Source organism: Ambystoma mexicanum, chromosome 5q, assembly GCF_040938575.1.
Source record: "Ambystoma mexicanum isolate Mex_15411 chromosome 5q, UKY_AmexF1_1, whole genome shotgun sequence".
In the NCBI taxonomy this organism is placed as follows: domain Eukaryota; kingdom Metazoa; phylum Chordata; class Amphibia; order Caudata; family Ambystomatidae; genus Ambystoma; species Ambystoma mexicanum.
Genome location: NC_090933.1, coordinates 1,123,756,469 through 1,123,776,601, shown reverse-complemented (window position 1 = coordinate 1,123,776,601; position 20,133 = coordinate 1,123,756,469).

Here is a 20,133-nt window from a genome sequence, read left to right as displayed (position 1 = left end):
AAAATCTTGAAACAAAAACAATTCTTTACGGGAGAAACACTGGAAAGATACTAGCAATAAAAAGCAATGGATTGAGCAAAAGCATACAATTCGAAATTGAACGGAATATGTACAACAGTTTATTATCAAAATGACACGTGGCAACTTTTGCAAATATTTTAATTTCCGCCTGGAATTAACCAAATGGTTTTTGGAAAAAACGGGTGATATATGGAGTGTGTTTTTTTAGTTGGGGTGTAGCTATAGATCTTAGGTACAATCTGGAAGTGAAACTAAGGGGCTGATTCATGGAATTATGTGCGCCGAAAAAAGGGCTTTGTGCGCCATTCTGCTCGCAAATCCCCATTTGTGAAACAGGGAAACAGGGATTTGCGAGCAGAATGGCGCACAAAGCCGGTTTTTCGGCGCACATAATTCCATGAATCAGCCCCTTAGTCTCTAGCTGGTAAATTGAGTGAATTATGCTAGATATAGTGAGGTTCCTTTTTAGGAAAATAGAGCAGAGAAAAACAGAAAAGCGGCTTTAAAATGGATAGCAAACTTGACTTAAACTACTTTTAATGACTAAGGAAAAGAGAATGTCACCAGTGAATCTCCACAGTTATGTGGCCATTGTAACCCTTCACGTGGTGTACCCCGTTTCCTTTTTGGAAAATTAATTTATTTAATCAAAATCGCTAATGACTTATGTTCTATGCGAGACAAAAATGAAGAGGTAAATCGGCGCCAACACTAGGAATCAAAGCAGGGTTGCATAAATAATGCTGACAATTTTAACAAGATATCGGGGTCAGAATAGGATAGCTTATAGATTGGGATAGGACAAAGACAAGATAAGTAGACTATGGGCCTCATTACGACCCTTGCGCTGACGGAATGAAGGGGGCTGGTACGGGATCGGCCTCCTTCATTCCGTCAGGGCCGATTATGAGGTTCCCTTTATGGGACCCGGATCAGACAACTGGTAAAACCAGACGTCTTTTCTGGGTCCCGCGAGGTGAAGAGGGAGGTAACAATAGGACACTTCTAAGGTGCCCGTTGTTACCTCCATCCCCATTCCCATTGAGCCCTATGGGGCCTCAAATGGGAATGGGGAATGGTTCCTGCAAGGAGGAATTACCGGGTCCTCCTATGTCGGAATGACCCGGTTATTCCTCATTGCAGGAACCCGGTAATTGAGCCCGATTTGGAGTCACGGAGCTGATAGCTCAATGGATTCCTCCATACTCATAATGAGGCCCTATGTATTTCTATGGGTTAGGGATGATACTTACAGTCCACTTTTTAGTTTTGGGATTTTGGACAGTCAGCACACTGGTCACCACACAGATCTGGTCTATCCAAAGACAGCTGGACAAAATCAGCCGGACAGGATCAGCTGTGCATGCACTTGTTACAGGATGGCAATGGACTGGCACTGGATACTACAGATCAGCTGGATGGCAGGTTTGCAGCAGGCACACATTTAGTGAGCCAGATTAATTCAGGATGCTTCCCAACACCACATCATTGCCCTTGGTTATTGGGATTATTTTAGAATTAAGTCCTAGCTGTAGCAGGATCAGCAATGCTTGGCCTTGTGGTTGGGATCTGGTGTCTACATGGATAAATGCAAGATGAAGACAGGAACAGACAGGAACAGACGGGAACAGGACGCCGGCATAGGAAATCAGGAATCAGTGTCTCCCTGTGTGTTGTCAGGGGCTCTTATTTATAATGCCTGTGACATCATCACAGTATATGACTGGGGCAGGCTTAACTACACACGCCTCTACAACTTTATTGGACAAGGGTAGGAGTCTCCGCCTAGCTCTCCACTGTTTGGATTTCAGAAAAAGTATGTCAGGTTTATGGGGTGATTTTTACAGTGCCCAGAAACATCCCATAGTTACTGAAAATAAAATCTAATTTTGCCATTAACATATATTTACCCAATTGCAACCTCTTAGCAAATCAGATGCACAGGTTACATATTTTGTGCATCACATTTCAGTCCAAACCTCCATTCTGTGAGGCCTGGTTTCGCCCTTCAAATATATTTTGGTAATTTTCAACATGAAAGATTTGGACTAAAATTCCAAAATTATATAGACATATGCGAATTGTCCCCAGGGATGTAGGTACACAATGTTATGTTTGCAACATTAATGGAATCTGTCGTATTCTGTAACTTCTGTTCCCCATGCAGCAATGAGTCCTACCAAGTTTTAAAAGACAGCCCATAAAATTAGATTTGAAATTGCAAACTTTTTACATTTTACTAATTCTTGCTGCAGAGATAAAAAGTCTCTAACGTTTCTTTATAAAATAGTATTTGTAACCAAAAGGCAGTTCCTTTGTTGGGTATTTTTTTTCTTTAACTTCAACTGCAATCAAATGTCATTTCCTTCCAGGCAAGGCAGGAGTTTCTCATCTTAATTGAAGGTTTTATTGCACCTCACACTTGACAGGTTAGTGTCCCAGGACTTCCATTGTTTGGGTCCCAGCACAGACAAAAGTCTGTTCAACCCTGTAATTATCTGGCGGTTGTCAGTATCTGCTGAGAGTTTTTATGATAGTCCCCTTCCCCTTGGGGGAAGTTTCATGGCTGGCAACTGGAATGACTGGTTTTTCTGAGAGCTTGCAAATCCAGCCCATGTGTTTTAAACTCTTTCATTTCTTATTTTGGGTCTTGAATTAAACAAACCTGTGAAAGAAGATAACCTATGTGTGTATTATCACCACTAACATAAACCCTTTACATTGCTAAGTAAGCAGGTTTTATGCAACAATTTATTTTTAAACAGGCCAATTTTTCTTCAGTCAGCAAAAGCCCCTTTTTCCACATGTGTTAAAACTGCAAGCATTTCTTTCCTTAAATTCGGTTTTGCAGCTGCCTCGGATTGCCCACACTGTCTTTTCAGCTGTAGTCATTTCCTTGAAGCAGGAGTCTTATTTAAAGTATAGATACATGTGCACTTGACCTGGCTCAGAGAATTAAAGTCTCTTTGAACTGCTGCACCAGGATACATTAGGAAGGAAAATAAACGCGTGTTCCCGTGTGAGTGAAAATGAAGTTGCTTCTCGATTTCTCTGAGAGTTGGTATGACTGGGTCTGTCACTTATGCCTGGTTCTGGTGAAGCGCAGTGAAATATCCTGGGCATGACAGAGCCTTTTGAATCACAGTGGATTCAGAATGAACAGATGGAGTTTCGCATCAAAACAGTATTTTGAAAGGGTGAAAATTGTTTCATTTTGAAGGGGAATATTGGGTTTTCAGCAGAGCAATGCACCCTCTTGACTTAATTCCATTTATATGTTTCAGGGCATACTGGCACACTCCTGCAGTGTGTCCCCTGTTTCGTCCTGCCTGAAGTGTGTGTGGCAGGATGATGCAGCCATTTTTTTGGTTGTTGCAAAAACGCAGTTTTGAGGTCCTGGTGCACAGAGGAGCCAGCACAGCCATTTTGCTGTTTCTTGCGGAAATGTAGCTTAGTGATGTGGTAAAGCACAGCAGAGTGGGTCAATATATCCCACAATGACATGGTATGGAATACATTAACAGTGAAAAAGTACTTGCAAAAACTGCTGCCTGAAAAGGTTATTACAAGACCTGGCTCAGTGTGAGCTATAATGCATGAGGTTTGGAGGTTGAGTGCTGTGCCTGTGCCTGAATTTCTCATAATATCCTACAATGATTCAGAGGGTGCTTTTCACTTGTTTCAAGTCATTCAAGTTATTTAAACAGTACATTTTGCATCAGCCAGTCCAGAGATTGGTGACATGCTGTGGCACACTGCGGCACGTGCCACATGTCTCATTCGGCTTCCCCTTCTCCAGGTTCAGTGAGGGTGGAGTTTTTCTTTCAAGATAAGTTAACATGTGTGATTTAGAAACCAGGACACATCCGTGTACAGAAGTATCTATCACTGAACAATGGTGATATCTTTAATTTGCATCAATGTCTAATACATATCCTAAAGTGCTTCCCTATCAATTGAAAAAGTTGCCAAATGTCATTATTCAAATTGCAGTGGATCATGTCGGGTGTTGTAACCTGCAATTGATTTGCTGAATGGAGTGGGAATAATTTCAAAGCGTTGCCAATTGTCTATCGATAAATTGAATGCTTGGTGCTCAGCCGCATGTGCAGGCACATGTGTAAGTACAGCAGTTGGAAATGAACTCATTTATATCAACCCCTAGCAGCAGTCACACCTTTTGCGTGTAGCTTCAAAACCACACTTTAATTCATGGCGGATAAATCTGACGTAAATCGCGCTCTATTCACTGGTTTAACCGGGCCCCCCGCAGCCCCTGCGGTGCGGGGGTCCTCACCAGCACATATCCTGCGAGGGGGCCCCAATAAAAATAAAAAATAAATGAAAATATTTATTTGACTTGTATTCAGGTAAAACCTGTAATTTTATCAAAAGGTGCATTAAATTATCTGTTCAGAAAATTCAAGACTTTCATCTCAGGTTTCTCCGGAAAAAAGGCTTCCCACAGATCAAACTTGTTGTCCGCAGTGTAACAGAGAGGCCCAGAAGACACTTGTCTGTTTGGGCTACCTAACTCACTGCGTTGAAGTGGCATCCGTGCATGAGGCCTCGATGATCTGTTTGAAAGCCAATTCAATTAGGTTAGCCATAGCCACCGTCCACCTTGTGGTTTCTCCAGAGATCAGCCTATTCCACAAGTCTTCTTCGTGGGTCATCCATGGGTTCGTGATCAGCGGCAACAGGTAAATAGTTCTGTTTTTTTCAGTCATGGGACAATTGAGAACCAAATGTCTGAGGGTTTCCACCCTCTCCGTATTGTTGCATAATCGACAGGTCTGATTTCCCACCACGCCTCGAATTGCGAGGATTTCTTTAGTCAGAAGTACATTTAATCTCGCTTTCATAAACAAGAATCTTTTTTTTTCCTCCGTAAATTTGCTGACATTATTCATTGGGACTTTTGGTTTGTTAAACGTGGGAGGAAGATGGCGTAAATGTTTGTTATCTGCTGCTGTCTGTATTGTTTTAATCCAGTCCGTTTCTTCGAGTTTACATTTGATTTTATCAGGGTTTTCTTTTAAATCTGTTTCTGTGCACAGTATATCTGACAACCTTTCTTTTCTGATTTTGGCCCACTTGTTAAATGCAATGCAGTTACCGTTATCCATTTCTTATTTGATTAATGAATAGATGGGAAGGGAATCAGCCAAAATAATTTTTCTGAATAGACTCATTGCGCTGAAGTCAACAGTCGAGGCTAGCAAGACTAGTCCAAGTTCCCTTCGGATAGCCGCCATTGAGGTCGATTTTGGGAGCCCCAGGACGGCTTTCCAGACCAGACCTTCTATTTTAACCCATATCGTCTGGGGAATACAGAGTGAGGCCTCCATTCCAAAAGCCAGCGTCGGCACAAGTTTCATTTTGTAGAAGTTAACAGCCGGGCTTAGCGAAAATTTGCCGAACTTCCTATCAAGGGTTCTCATTTGTGCTGTCAATCTTTTCGCTTTTTCCCAGAGTACTGCTTGCATTGCCTGGTCCGTTGATGAGTTGTCTAATTCAAACCCCAAGTATCTGATGTTTTTGACTTTTTCAATTTTGATGTCGTCTAAGTGCCACAACTCCATGTTTGTGGATTGTTTCGGGTTTTTCTCAAATGTCATAATTTTTGTTTTTTTTTGTTTATCTCCAGGTGATTTTCTTCGATGTATTTTGCCAGATTTGTTAACTTACGCTGAAGCCACACTTTGGTTTGGTCGATCAGGATTACATTGTCCGCATATAAGAGACGAGGAATGATGGATTTTCCTATTTTTGGTTGGAACGTCCTGATCTTTTCTTCCGAGTACTGCAAGTCTCCCAGGAATGCGATAAAGAGAGCTGGCGCAAGTGGGCAACCCTGTTTAACTCCCCTTTTCACCTGGATCTCGTCCGATAGATTTCCCTGTTGATTTAGCTTCACTCTTACGGTTGTGTGTGAGTGAAGCGCTCTGAGAGGGTCAAGCCCAGGTTGGGGATACTCCCAGGATTCGAGTTTTTTCCATAGCAAATTCCTGTCTATTTTGTCAAACGCTTTTGACAAATCTACAAAAGCCAGATAGATCTTCGGTGGCCCTTCTTTTACTTTTGCTTTAAAGATGTTAATTATCAGGATGTTAATTGCTGTGGTGCCATTTTTTTGAAAGCCAGTTTGTAGGATGTCTTTGCACTTGGCCGTTTTTTCCCATGTTCTCAGATGGTCCAGAATGAGAGAGGAAAAAATCTTTCCTATAATGTCCAACAATGCGATTGGCCTGTAATTTGCAGGATCTTCCCGACTGCCCTTCTTGTAAATCGGGACAATGACAGCTTTCTGCCAAGTCTCTGGAATTAGATGAGTTCATTCGCATTCCTCAAAGATCATTCCAATCAATTCTGATCATTCTTTTGGGAATTGCTTAAGAATGATGTTAGTTAAGCCGTCCGGTCCCGGAGCTCTAGATGTTTTCAGATTTCTGATTTTTACTTCAATATCTTCAGGGTTCGATATTGTCACCCAAACCGGGTTGGTGGTTCTTTCAGACGCACCTACAGATTTCTTAGGTTCTTCAAATTCCCTCGAAAAGTACTCGATCCATTTCACTTCTGAGACTGCGCTTGTTGGAGCTAAGTTTGATGTGAGATTGCTGTTTTTAATTAGTGACCAAAAGTCACTAGATTTGTTAGTTACCAATCTTCTCATCATTTCTTCTGCGTCCAGGTGGTATTGCCATGCTCTTCTTCGCTTCCGCCAACCAGCGTATCTTTTCACTTCACATTGCCATGCCGACCAGTCTTGTTCCATATTAGATTTATTTGCCCTTCTTTTTAGTTGTCGCCCTAGTTTCCTTTGTTCTACCAGCTCTTTGTTATATGCATGGATGGGGTGCGGTTGAACAGTCCGTCTGCCTCCTGTTGGTTTCTGGTAGGGCAAAAGAAGCGGGAGGTAGTTTGGTCCCTCGTTAGCCTTACTTAGGTGATTAGCAGTTGTTTTTTCCTCCCAAGATGATTTAATTTTCAGGAGGTTTGCTTCAGTTAGGCGTAACCGAGTTTGTTGGGCATTTGTTTCAACTGTGGCCATGTAGACTGTATAGAAATAATTTCTTTATGAAGGCAGAGTGACTACAAAAAGAAACTTTCTTTTTAAAGTCCTAGGGCCTCCCTACCCCATGACATGGAAGACCCTAGACTGGAGGCCTCTATGTCATGGGGCGGGGGGAGCCCTATGACTTCAAAAAGAAATAGTTTGTTTTGAAGTCACTCAGCCTTCATAAAGAAATTATTTTGGTTATGGTTCGGTCCTTAACTGAAAAAAATGATTTATGAAGATATAGTGGGTCTCATCACGAGTTGGGTGGTAACGCGGTATTAGCTCTGCCGCCAAACCCCCCGGCGCTATTAGCGCTGGATCATGGGTTTTGCGGAATGGTTAGTGCCCATTCCCCATTGGGCCCATTCGGGAATTCCTCATTCCCCATTGGGCCCAATGGAGAAAATTTGCACTATTACCGGCAGCAGATTTCCCGCCGGTGGTAATAGTGCTGAAAATCAGCTCTGAGCGTGGGGGAAATCCGGCAAGGCAATGATCTGGCGGACCCTTAAATGCGGTGGTAATAGCACTACCGCCGCATTTAAGGGTTACTGCCAGACTCGTGATGAGGCCCAGTGACTTAAAAAAGAAACAATGGGGCTCATTCTGACCATGCCGGTCCAGAAACAATGGTGCTGGTAAGCTTACAGGCACTGTTGTTTCCAGACCGGCATATTACAGGTCTGCCTGTCGGGGCTGCCGTGCCTGACAGGTCTGACCCTGCCAGGCACAGCAGCCGCGGTAGGCAGACCCGTCACGGAAGCACCGGCACTGTTAACAATGGTGCAGGTGCTTACGTGTCCCCATTCCTGTGGAGTCTGAGGATTAATGAAATTACAGGCGTCTGATTTCCCAGCTGCCGGACTTGAAATAGCACGGTGGCACCGGGAAATCAGGTGCTAGTCATTTTTTACGGGGCAGGTGGCAACCCGCCGGTAGCACCGGCACGGTTACCGCTGGACTCGCAATGAGCCCCAATTTCTTTTTGAAGTAATAGGACTCCCCTCAACTCCATGACTTGTGCGTGTGTGAGTCTATGGTGAAAGGGTGCACACTCAAATGTATAGGTGGCTGCCTTTGTGTGTTTGGTGAAAGGGTGCACACTGAAATGTATGGGTGGCTGTCTGGGTGTGCCTGCATGGTGAAAGGGTGCACACTTAAATGTATAGGGGGCTGCCTGTGTGTGTATGGTGAAAGGGTGCACACTGGAATGTATGGGTGGCTGTCTGGGTGTGCCTGTATGGTGAAAGGGTGCACACTTAAATGCACGGGTGGCTGGGTGTGTATATGGTGAATGGCGTGTGTGCTTGTGTACAGGGGCACAACAAAACCTTCTTTTCGGGGGCTAACCCTTCAAATGTTGGGAGAGGCGCTAACTTCACAGGCAGTGGGGATGGGGATACTTATTTGTGTGGGGGCATCCAACTTATTTACGCATTTAAATGAGACTACTCTTGTGCAGATTCAATGTTACAAGCAGTTAACTCTCTCCTTTACATCTCCTGTTCCCTCTCTACCCTTCCAATGACTCCCCTGGCATGCAAGTACTAAACCCACATCACGATTTCAATTGCCTAAACAATGTGGCATTTGAATGCAGGTACTAACAGTGAAATGCTTTACGTTGGTAATTGCTGGGTTCTTGTTAACAGCAAAAACCAGGTGCCATTTAATATCTGTGTCCTGTTTGGTCCGGCAACTGCTCTAAAGGTTAGCCAGGTTGAGTCAATATAGCCCAACATTTCAGGGGGGGTAGTGCTGAAGCCCACTCAACTCAATGGTGTTGCCCCACTACTTGTGTTTAATGCCTTGCTTACTCCTAGCCCTATTCTTCCTCGTCCCAGTACTTATGTATGAGGCAGTACTTGTGTGTGAGGCACTCTGCCTCATACACAAGTACTGGGAAGAGGTATAGTACATGGAGGTAATGCCTGATTTAGATAACTGTAATCTTCATCACTCCTAGTCCCACTGTTCCTCACCCCAGTACTTACCTATGAGAAAAGGAGCCTCATACGTAAGCTCTGGGACAAGGAAGAGGGACGTGGAGGTAATTCTGGGCCAAGGAGCTGATTGTGGAGGTTGGGATAGTAGGTGGGAGTGTGAAAACAAAATCAAAATATCGAGGCTGAGTACCCCAAAAGGAAATACACCGGACACGGGTTATAAAGGAACATGCAAAGTACTTTTATTTATACTGAATTCAGTTACGAAGAACAGAACAAAATCAGATAGCTATCGGCCCTCAGTGCGACACAGTGAACTCCAGCGTGGTTCAGTGTGTTCAGTGAGAGACTCTGTACATTAGAATGAATTGGGTTAATATTCCGCTAATACATCACAGATCTAGGGTTCATGCCAAGTTTTGCATATCCACATGTAACTGGTTTGCTTTTAATACATATATCAACAAGCCTATACGGCAACTGTGTATTCCGGGATTTTCCATGCAGGTCTTCTCAAACATTAATACAATGGAGTTAAACAAGTGTTCTACGTTCAGTATTTGAATACATTGTTCTTAACATATGCTCGCGGATTAGTTTCATTGCACGAGTAATCCATTACACACAGGTCAACGAAGGACAAGGTCTCAGTTCACAACCTCAACAGGTGGCCTGCAGGCAAGTTACATATTAGCTACATGAAGCGGTCAAGATGGCCATGTTGTATTTCAGAAAGACATCGTCCACCATTTTAACTCACAGGGTGATTTTACAAAGCGAACCTAAAATGGCGGATTGACCTAAAATGGCAGCTAACATTGATCTTAAGGTCAGGACCTTGCAACACGGATTTCTTCGCAAGCGACTTACAAGCAACTTGCCGTAGGCCAATATACATATATTCATTGCAATAGGAGGCACGATATAATTTCTCTTTTGACAGGAGGGAGAGGGGTTGTGTGGGGGGGCAGGATTGTGTGATAAATCATAATGGATGTCCATGTCCAGGCTAAGCAGGCATGATATGTTGTATTAGTGGCTAGAGAGGCATTTTGGTGCATCCAGTCTAGTCATTCCTCAGTTTGGTATGACTTTCTTTTAACTGGACATTTCTGATAAAGCAGTCCTGCTAACTTTAATTACCTGGCTAGATTGGCATTTGGATGCTGCCAGTCTAGCCATTTCTTACTGCGGCATTGTATATTTTTCTAGGCATCCATGATAAAATGATATGATATGATACAAGTCATTGATAACACGCCTGTACACAAGTGTACACAAAGGGAGGGAAGATAGAGGGAGGACAAGACAAACAATCTCACTAGGCCTTGTGTCATTGCGAGAACGAAAAGTGAAAGGGGGAAGGGAGGGGTGGAATTGCAAGTGAGAGTGGAGGGGAAAACAGGGCAGCAATGCTCTGAGTAAGTGCAGCCAGGACAGAGCGGCTATTGGATGTGCCAGAGAGAGAGAGAGAAAGCAGCAGAGAAGAGGAAAGTTTTGATCTGCTTCCTAAACTTCAGGTTGTCCGGCTCAAGTTTGAGAGAGGCAGGGAGGCCATTCCAGAGGGAGGCACCATCAGAGGAGAGAGGTCTACCCCCACTCTCTGCCTGAAGAAACGTCTAAGCCTTAGAGAGTTGGAGGTAGCTGAGTGAAGGGCTAGAGAAAGAAGTTATTTTGGAAGAGAGCATTGGATTTAGTGTGGGCTCCGGCCCCAGAAAGCGTTGTGGACAATGCAAAGGTTCTTGAACTTGATCCTTGCAGCCACCGGGAGCCAGTGGAGAGATTTCAGAGCTGGAGAAATACGATCCCAGGGCATAAGGCCAAGGGTTAGTCTTGCAGTCCTGTTCTGGATTAGTTGCAGATGACGGAAACTAGAGGAAGGCAGAATCAGAAAGTGGCTGTTGCAGTAGTCCAGCCTAGAGAGAAGCAGGGCTCTGGAGAGAGTGAGCATCTGGTGGAAAGTGAGAAAGGGAAGAGTCCCTTTGAGGAGGAGCAGCTGGTAGTGGGACTTCTTGGCGATGTCCGAGATGTGAGGAGAGAAAGAGAGTGTGGCGTTGAAGATGACACCAAGGTTTTTTGCCTCGCAGGAAGGCAAAGGAAGAGGGCCCAAGGCAGTCTGCTATAGTGAGAGAGGAAACGCAGAGGCAAGGGTCCAAATGAGAAGGATCTCCCTCTTACTGGCATTAAGGCAGAGATCGTTGGAGGCGCACCAATCCTGAATCGTGGATAGACAGTCAGGAATGAGCAAGAGAGGAGAGGAGGCTGAGGGGAGCCTGAAGGAAAGCTGAGTCATCCGCATAACACTGAAACTTAGAGCAGAAGGGAGAGATCAGGGAGGCCAAAGTGGCCAAGTAGATGTTGAAAAACCAGGGTGAGAGGATAGAGCCCTGGGGAACGCCACAGGTAGAGAGAGGTGGCAGAGAGAATGGGACCAAGATGGACCTGGGAGGGGAGGGGCGGTCCAAGTGGAAGGAGGTCAGTCACTCTAGGGTCTGCTCCGTGATGCCCAGGTTCTCACAGAGTCGATTGATCAGGATGGTGACGTTGACCCTGTCGAAAGCAGAGGATGGATGAAGGATGAGAACAGAAGGAATGCTGGAATCAAGGTTAGAGAGCAGATCTTCACGGGTGTTAAGGAGAGCAGATTCCATGCTTCTGGCAGATCCGAAGCCAGACTGATGGTCATGGAGACAACCAACAGATTCAGTGTGGAGAGTAAGCTGGGAGATTTCAAGCTTTTCCAAGAGTTTGCTCAGGAAAGGGGTGATGGAGATTGAGCGATATTTGCCAGGCAGTTAGGATCAGCAGACGGCTTCTTGAGGAGTGGGTACACAAGGGAGTGCTTAAAGGGAGAGGGGCACGTTGCAGTGGCGAAAGAGTGATTACAGAAATCGGCCAAGGCTGGAGCAGGGGTGTCAATATGGTCTTTCACGGTTCTGGAGGAGCAGCGGAGCACCTGTTTGGATGACACTTTCACAGATCGGACTTGAGGAGGAGAGGTAGAGATGGCCAAAGGAGGCCGAGAGAGGAAGAGGAGATAGAGGACAGGATGCCCTGAGATTTAGCAGAGAAGTGAGAGGCCAGAGCTTTACAGAGGGACTGGGAGGGAACAGGAGAGGTATAGACCACAACAGGATTGGCCAGTTCTTTGCAGATTTTAAAGAGTTTGGCCGTGTTGTTAGAGGCCGCAGAAACACACGCTTTAATGTGTGCTCTCTTCTTGATGAGTGTTATTGCATGGAGTGGCCTTTTGGTGCAACCACTCTAGGTATGTCTGAATGTGGCCTGTCATGCTTTACTATAATGTTATTACGTGTTTACACTGGTCTACATTGTGCAGCCAGTTGGACATGTTTTCATTGTGGCATGGCATTTTAAATAGCAAAGTATTAAGATTCCTGTGCACTGTTGGTGACTTGCATGTATTGGATTGTGTTACCCTTCAAAACAATTGCAAACACTCTGGCTTTATAGCCAATTTATCTCAGAAAGTGTGCTGTATATTGCATTAAAACACATATGTATATCTTTCTCCTAGTGCAGTGTGCTGCATACCCCTTCAGCAGCACGTTCATGCGTATTGCGCAAGTGTGACAATCTAGGCCGGTCCAGAGTGTGGCGCGAACCGTGATTTGTTGTCGAGTTGGGGGCCCCCTCAGCATGGCTCGCAGGGGGGACCCCACATTTTGTGTTACGCCACTGGCTCTATTCAGAGCAATGCATTTTTTCGACTGTGGTATTTTTTCTTGAGACTAAGGATGTCTTGCAAGGCCTCCTACTGTGAACAGTTTGCAAATGCTACGCAATTATTTTTGTGATATGATGTTACCGCCGCCACGAGGCTTTCATTCCTTTCCCTGTCACAAGTCTGAGTTTCTATGGCAATGAGGGGGTACACCATCTCTGCAGCAATAGAAGCTCGCCGCATCCGCCTCCGTTTCCTTACCCTGGGATGGATTGCAGTGTTCATGCTGTACGAAATTAGATGCACTTGAGAGGAAATATTAGCCGTTGGACTGATGCAATTTACAAAATTTGGAAATGAAACCTATCACAGCACCGAAGGAAGTTGCTACAACAGCGGTCATCAAATGTGGAATTCATATAGTAATTGTAAGCAAATGTCAGTGCAAGCCCCTCTGTCAGCTTGTAACAGTACTTAGCTAGGTAAGGAGCAGGTAAGATAGCTCACTGGGTTTGTTGTTCACAACTGTGATCTGAAGGTTGCAGGTTTCAGTCCCGGCAAAGCCAACTCAGCCTTTCATCATTCCGATGTCAATACATGAGTACCATCTTCAGTTGAGTCATGTTGTATGAAAATATGTTGGCTGTAAATATTAGCTGGTGCAGTGAGGATGAGTCACGCGACCCCTACACCCTCTACACCTCTCCCCCCCCCATTGAACAGCTTTCTGTTCTGGACAGGCAGGGGCTTAAGTATCTGTCTGACACGTTCTCTTTAATGCAGTTTAGACCACTGTGTCCAGTCGTTCTTTGGCCCCATCTCATGTGACACTTGTTCCCGTTAGACCAATGGACATACAAGTCCCAGCATGCAAAGCAAACATATCAGGACCCGCTGTATGGCATAGGGCCACTTGATAACTATGTCTTTCCAAAAGCATGACATTATTTGCAAATTAATTAAACGTGCAGTGGATGCAATGAAGGTGCATGGGTTGTGGGTGGGTGGCACTGCAGTGCTGCCCCTGAATTGACAGACAGCCTCCAGCTTCGGGCAATGAGGGTAAGCATTCTCCTTTGCTGCCTTGGATGCTTAACATTTGCTCCAAGTTCTGGGTAAGGGCTCGTGCACTTCTTCAGACCCCACCCCCCTCTCTGCTACAGTCTAGGCGCGGATTATAGCATGCCTTTGTTACCTAGACGCAAGATGCTATCACATGACATATGTGATCCATAATTAATATATGAAACCAGCAGACTATTCTTCTTGTTAACATTCTGAGGATGTGTGAAATGCCCCCCATAAATTATCCAGCCGTTACACTCTGCTACAACAATTCTTTTGAGCCCAGTTGCCAACGTTATGGAAAATGCGGCCCGTATTACAAAGTGTGTGCGTTGCAGGGCACTTCCATAGGCGCTGTTGAATTGCCCATGCCTGGCACACGAGTTCCGCTCTTGTATATTATTACAGAAGATCACGCGATTACACGTGTGTCTGTCACACCAACCACCCTGTCATCTTGTACAAGCGCTTCTACCAGTGGTGGCTGGGGCACACAGCACCCCAAGCAGCTCGAACATCTGTCGGGCACCCGCACTCTGATGAAACCTAAGTCTCGGTGTTCTGTTTCAACCTACACAGAGAATCTACAAGCAGGGAACGCCTTTGCAAAAGCAAACACAGCAAGCATCCTGACACCGTGTTCTGTGTTGTGCATTGGTCAAGGAAAAGCGGTAGGCAGCACTGAAGTGCACCCACTACTGAGCAACACATAGTACATGGGCCAGGGAGCTGGGAGCAGCCAAACCATAAAGTTGGTAACCTCTTCATCTGCCTTGTTCTCTAATATGGCTCCTGCTTAGGGAGAGGGCCTCCTTCACCTTTCTATGTTCCATTGTGTCAGAACCTTGGGGTGGAATAAATTTACTGACCACAGACCAGGCTGATGCACATGGTGGTCTTAAGGAGAGCAAGCGCTGTTTCGGAACAGCCTCCCCTAAAGCTCAGTGCAGTGCCACAGCAAAACAATGCATGACCCTAGGTAAGAATGTCTTGCTGGCTTTGTGGTTTGTTTGTGTGTGCATGGTGTGTGGGGGATCGGTGTAAGTATAATCCTGTATTAAATGTAAGAGGGACACGGTACGTTTAGGGGCAATTTAAACTGGCATGGGGTAATTAATGGGCAAATGGCAATTCTGGGATTAATATAACGTGGGTAATTCAATGCTTGATTGGACTCATTTGGGTACAATGCCAAGTTACATAATGTGAATTCTTGTAGGCTTTGTGGCATAGAGCATGCCGGGAAAATGATGTTGGCAATACGAAATGACAGTGCTATTCTGAGGCGAATGCCCCTTTTATTGGGGTAAGTGAAGGCAATGGAAAGTTCCATGGATGTTTGTTAAACTAATTCAGCCACATGCCACATGCCTAAAATGTGCTTACTCGAGGCAATAGCAGCATGGGATTTTTGAAAGTGGCAATTCCAATTTTATAGACGCGGTGTAGAAACCAGCATGGCGACAACTTTTACTGGGGCGATGCGTCAAGGAATTGTCGTGACTGCCATTTCAGAAGTCTTAGGGTAATGTAAAATAATATTAATGTTTAAAGTCGTTTGATAATGTGTTTAACTTGGGTGACTGGGTTATGGTTTGTTGAGACTGGTATGACTGTTTTACCCAGGCGGGAATTAGCCATATGACTAACCTGGACATCAGTGGCAATGTATTGTTAATACTGGCATTGTAATGTTCTCAGGCAATATAGAATCAAACCTGATAATGCATTTTACTGCCCCAATACCAGCGTGGTATTGCTGAATGTATGACATTTTATTATGACTGGTAATACAAGCAATATAACATTAATAGTGAATAATAGTCCGGTATTAAGAAGATTAAGCATAAAACATAATATTAAAGGACTACTAAAAGAAATTAGGAAATTGTGTAAACTGTAATAAACGTGTCAAATGTTAAAAATGAGACAAGACGTAACACCGACAGAAGCAGAAATTAACGAAAGGAGGGGGGATACTATAATACATGGACATTAGTATTTAAGAAAAAGAGACATATGTAGAAAGGAAGACAGGAAATATTTTCCACTTCAATTCAAGTTTGTACAGTAGAAATGGTGGAGGAAAAATAGATCTTTCTAATCTGCGAATATTACAAATAGAGTTCCACCAAATGTTATGATTGATATGATCAAGATGGTTCCAATTGACAGTCATCGTTTGGATAGCCACTAAAATAAAAAGTTCAAACACATGACACTTATTAATCTCGTGCATATGTTGCAAGAGTGCACTCCGTAATAAGAGACATGTAGGGCTAAAATCATCTTGTATTTTGAAAATGAGTTTACCAAACATTTCCCAAAACTGTTTTAACAAACTTACACTCTATGAACCTATATGTTTAAATGCACCTGCAGTATCAGTACAACCCCAGCAATTACCATTTTGAGCAATCTTGCATTCAAAGGGCATGATGGGGGCAATACAAACTCTATGATGATGACCAGTGTTTGAGTCAAACTGGCAGATGAGGTAATCAAAGACGTTTTTTCCCAAACAAGAGGGCAACACTTGTCTTCATTGGTTAAGGTGCCTTCCTGTTGCCCAGCTGTGACACCCACTGAGGATTAAATGCATGTCTTGCAGAGAGAATTTTATTAAACCGTGAGACAATAACATGAAGATAATGCATATGTTGTAGTCTTTCTTTGTTAGGAGAAGAAGTGTTTGATATCAAGGTCTCAAGATTATCCATTAATGCATTAATCAAAATGACATATTGATGCCAAATGGAGTAGAGAATGTCACTGAATTATTACAGGTATGTGTAATTCCCTGTTTGAATAGTTGATGAACATATTTAATATCTTTGTAGAACCAAGCGTTCCAGAACAGCATTTTTCCATTTACACATATCAAGTCATTAAACCAAAGAAATTGCAAAACAAATAGGGATGAACATGCAGTGTTAAGTACATTCCAATATGCGTGGTGGAGATAATAATATTTGTGCATTTAATAAATCTGTTTCTTCCAGTTAACATCTAACAATCTGTAAGTGATAAAGGGAAAACCATATTATTTTCTAAACGTAACCAAGCCAGTGTATTGTTATAATAAAAATAAAAATTATTATTATTAGTTTGCAGGTGCAAACCACATTTGAGCTTGTTTTAACACAAAAGCAGAGTGATATTTTCTGAAATCTGGAAACCCTTCCCCTCCATTCTGAGTGGATCTTTTTAGTTTACCCAGTGAGTTTCACAGGGTAATTCATGGAATAATTGTGCGGCTAAACTCTTGGCGGAAGCTGGCGCAAGCGTGAAAAATGCTAGTGTGCGATTCATGGAAGGCCCTGCACGTGTTTTTCCCAGGATGTGCGCCAAATCCACGCGTGACGCACACGGGCGCACATGTCACTGCGACATCCCAAACGCCGTGCGCGACGTACACGGCGAAAGCGCACAATGTGTAGCGCACACACCAAAAAGGGGACGGAACAGGTGGAATAGGGAGCAACCCGTGAAAATGAGGGCGTAACTGGGGAAGTACTGCTGGGAAATACACAGAACGCCCACACACGTGCGAACAACACGTATTCATGGAATCGAATAGGGGAAACCCGCGCATGCCAAAAGACATGCACAGGTGTAAACATGTCCACCACACGAAGGCAGGCTGGAGCGTCCCTGCAGAGTATAAAAGTACGCGCAAACAACAAACACGTATATACAGCTACGATGAATGTCTCATTTCTCGCAGCACTGATCGTGGGACACCACAGGAGGAAGAGAATAGACAGGCCCGCATTCTTTTTGCCCAGGACCAGGCTTTTGGGATGCCTGATGAAAAGGTCTGTGGCAGGTATAGGTTTCCACCTCGTATCATCCTAGAGCTGGTCACTGAGTGGGAGGATGAGCTCACATCACCCATCTTGTGCTCCCAAGCATTGAGCCCTTTGGAAAAGGTGCTCAATGTCCTGCATTTTTTGGCCACTGGGTCATTTCAGCAGACAACTGCCATAGTTGGGGGCGTCTCACAGCATCGCAGTCACGCTGCCTACACTAGGTGTTGGCAATCATGACTGCGCGCCCCTCAGTCCGCAGGCACATTTACATGCCCAGAACATCTGCAGAAAGGCAGGCTGTGGTTCAGGACTTTTACAGGCTGGCACACGTCCCCAAAGTGCTCAGTGCCATAGATTGCACCCATGTGGCCCTACATCCACTTAGGGCCACTGAGAACATCTACTGCAACCGCAAGCACTGGCATTCCATCAATGTACAGGTTGTATGCGATCCCCATGGAATCATCACCTCTGTCTATGCAAACTATCCTGGGTCTACCCATGACAGTTTCATATACAGAATGTCCGCCCTGAGCGGGGTCCTGGAACCTGGGAAGCATGGCGACACATGGCTCATTGTTGAGGACAAATGTCTGTGCGCATGCACGCATGTCACACACAGACAAATACACAAACCCAACTAATGACAACCATCCTCACCTCCCAGGGGACAGTGCCTACCCTCTGAGCAACCACATGATGACTCCAATACGGACCCGCACCACACCTCCCCAGGTAATATACACCACTGCACATATTGCAACCAGGGGCATAGTGGAGCGCACATTCGGAGTGCTCAAGTCACGCTTCCGCTCCCTTGACCGCTCTGGCGGCCAGCTACTATATGCACCCCTAGTAGTGTGCAGGATCATTGTGGCTGCATGTGTCCTGCACAATGTTGCAACACGGCGGGGCATACCGGTAGACATGGTGGTGCCCCCACTTCCCCAACCACAGGCACAGGTGCTGCTCATGGGAGGGGAAAGGGCACGTGGCGAGGCAGCCCAGACCCGGCTTGTGGCCACATTTCTCACCTAAACTCCCACCCCTGCGGAGTGCACACAGGCCTGGCACATACCAGGTGACAATCGATGATGACAAAGAGACAGTCAACTGTCACAACCTTACCACCCTGAGAATGTTGCCACGGAAGTGCTACATTGTGTGCATCCCTAGCTACTTAAACATAACCAATCCTGTGTGACTCAAAGGAACACGTGCAAGTTGCATATCACACCACCCCCCTGCAAAACAGGCCATGAAAATCACTGGTATGTCACCCAAACTCTCCCAACCCACATCACCCTTATCGGCAACACCATGACATGGCATGGAACAGCAAAAGAGCAAACCAAAAGCACAACACATGACATGGCCTGAGACAATCACACCTGACATGGAATCAGATGAAATGACTGACCAACAACATCCCACACATACAAAGTCATACACAAATGCATTCCACCAGCGGTACCATCAATAAAAGACAGAATGCCTGTTGGCATGCACATTGGCCAATCCAATTACGCAAATCCCAAACCTGTGTGCTGTGTGTGTCTCCTGCAACACACCGCTCAGCACACAGCACAGTGAGCAGCCATTGTGTTGGGGATATATCTTGAGCATCATAAAAAAGGACAAGCAACAAAAATAAGCCAGTGATGCATGTACATGATCCCCAAATGGTACGTGATCATGCGCTGCAGGGACACAGCATGCCAGAGAAGGCAATCTGTATGGGCATGGAAGGGTGGTTGTATGTGTGGTGGAGCATTGTGTAAGTGTGTGTGTTTCAGTAGGGACATGCACTCAATACATGCATGTGAAATCAAGTGACCCTGAGTATCCTGTACACATCACATGTGACCATTGCCCATGTGGACACCCCAGTATGTCAAACCGCAACTATCCCCTGACACCTGAAAAGTAAACCCAACACAGGAACAGCCATTGACCAGCAGAACACATCATGTACATATTATCCCACAATGACAATGTCAGAGAGTGCCCAATCACTGTAGCCCAAGCGTACTGTCCGACAACAAAAGGCCCTCCCTCATTTACTCATCACCATGACCTTCAGAAGAACTGTGTCTGGGGTCCGTTGGTTTCTTCCTTCTAGTGTACCTGGCTTCAGGAACCCCCTTTCCCTTGCTTTCCTTGTTTTTCCTTTTGTGTAAATAGTGTCCAGCCCCCTCAGAGGCCACCTTGACTGGTAAAAATACCAAATCGCAGAGAACTCCAAGGAGCCAAACCCCCAAACCAGGGCAAAAGCCTCTAGGCACCAAAAAACCCTAGAAGAGTCTCAAGTAGATGACTTGAAGTCACAGAATATGGCGAAGCACATGTCCAAGCAGAATGATAGAATAACCACCAAGGTAGCACAGTTTAATAATGGTTCAACAGGATGGGTAGCAATTTGAGTATACACTTGTCGGGGGGAAATTCTGCCGGGGTCGGCCGGGCCGTCCGCAGACCTCCGGGCAGGGAGGCCCCAACTCCTCCCGTATATCCCAAAAGAGATAGAGTATGAGACAC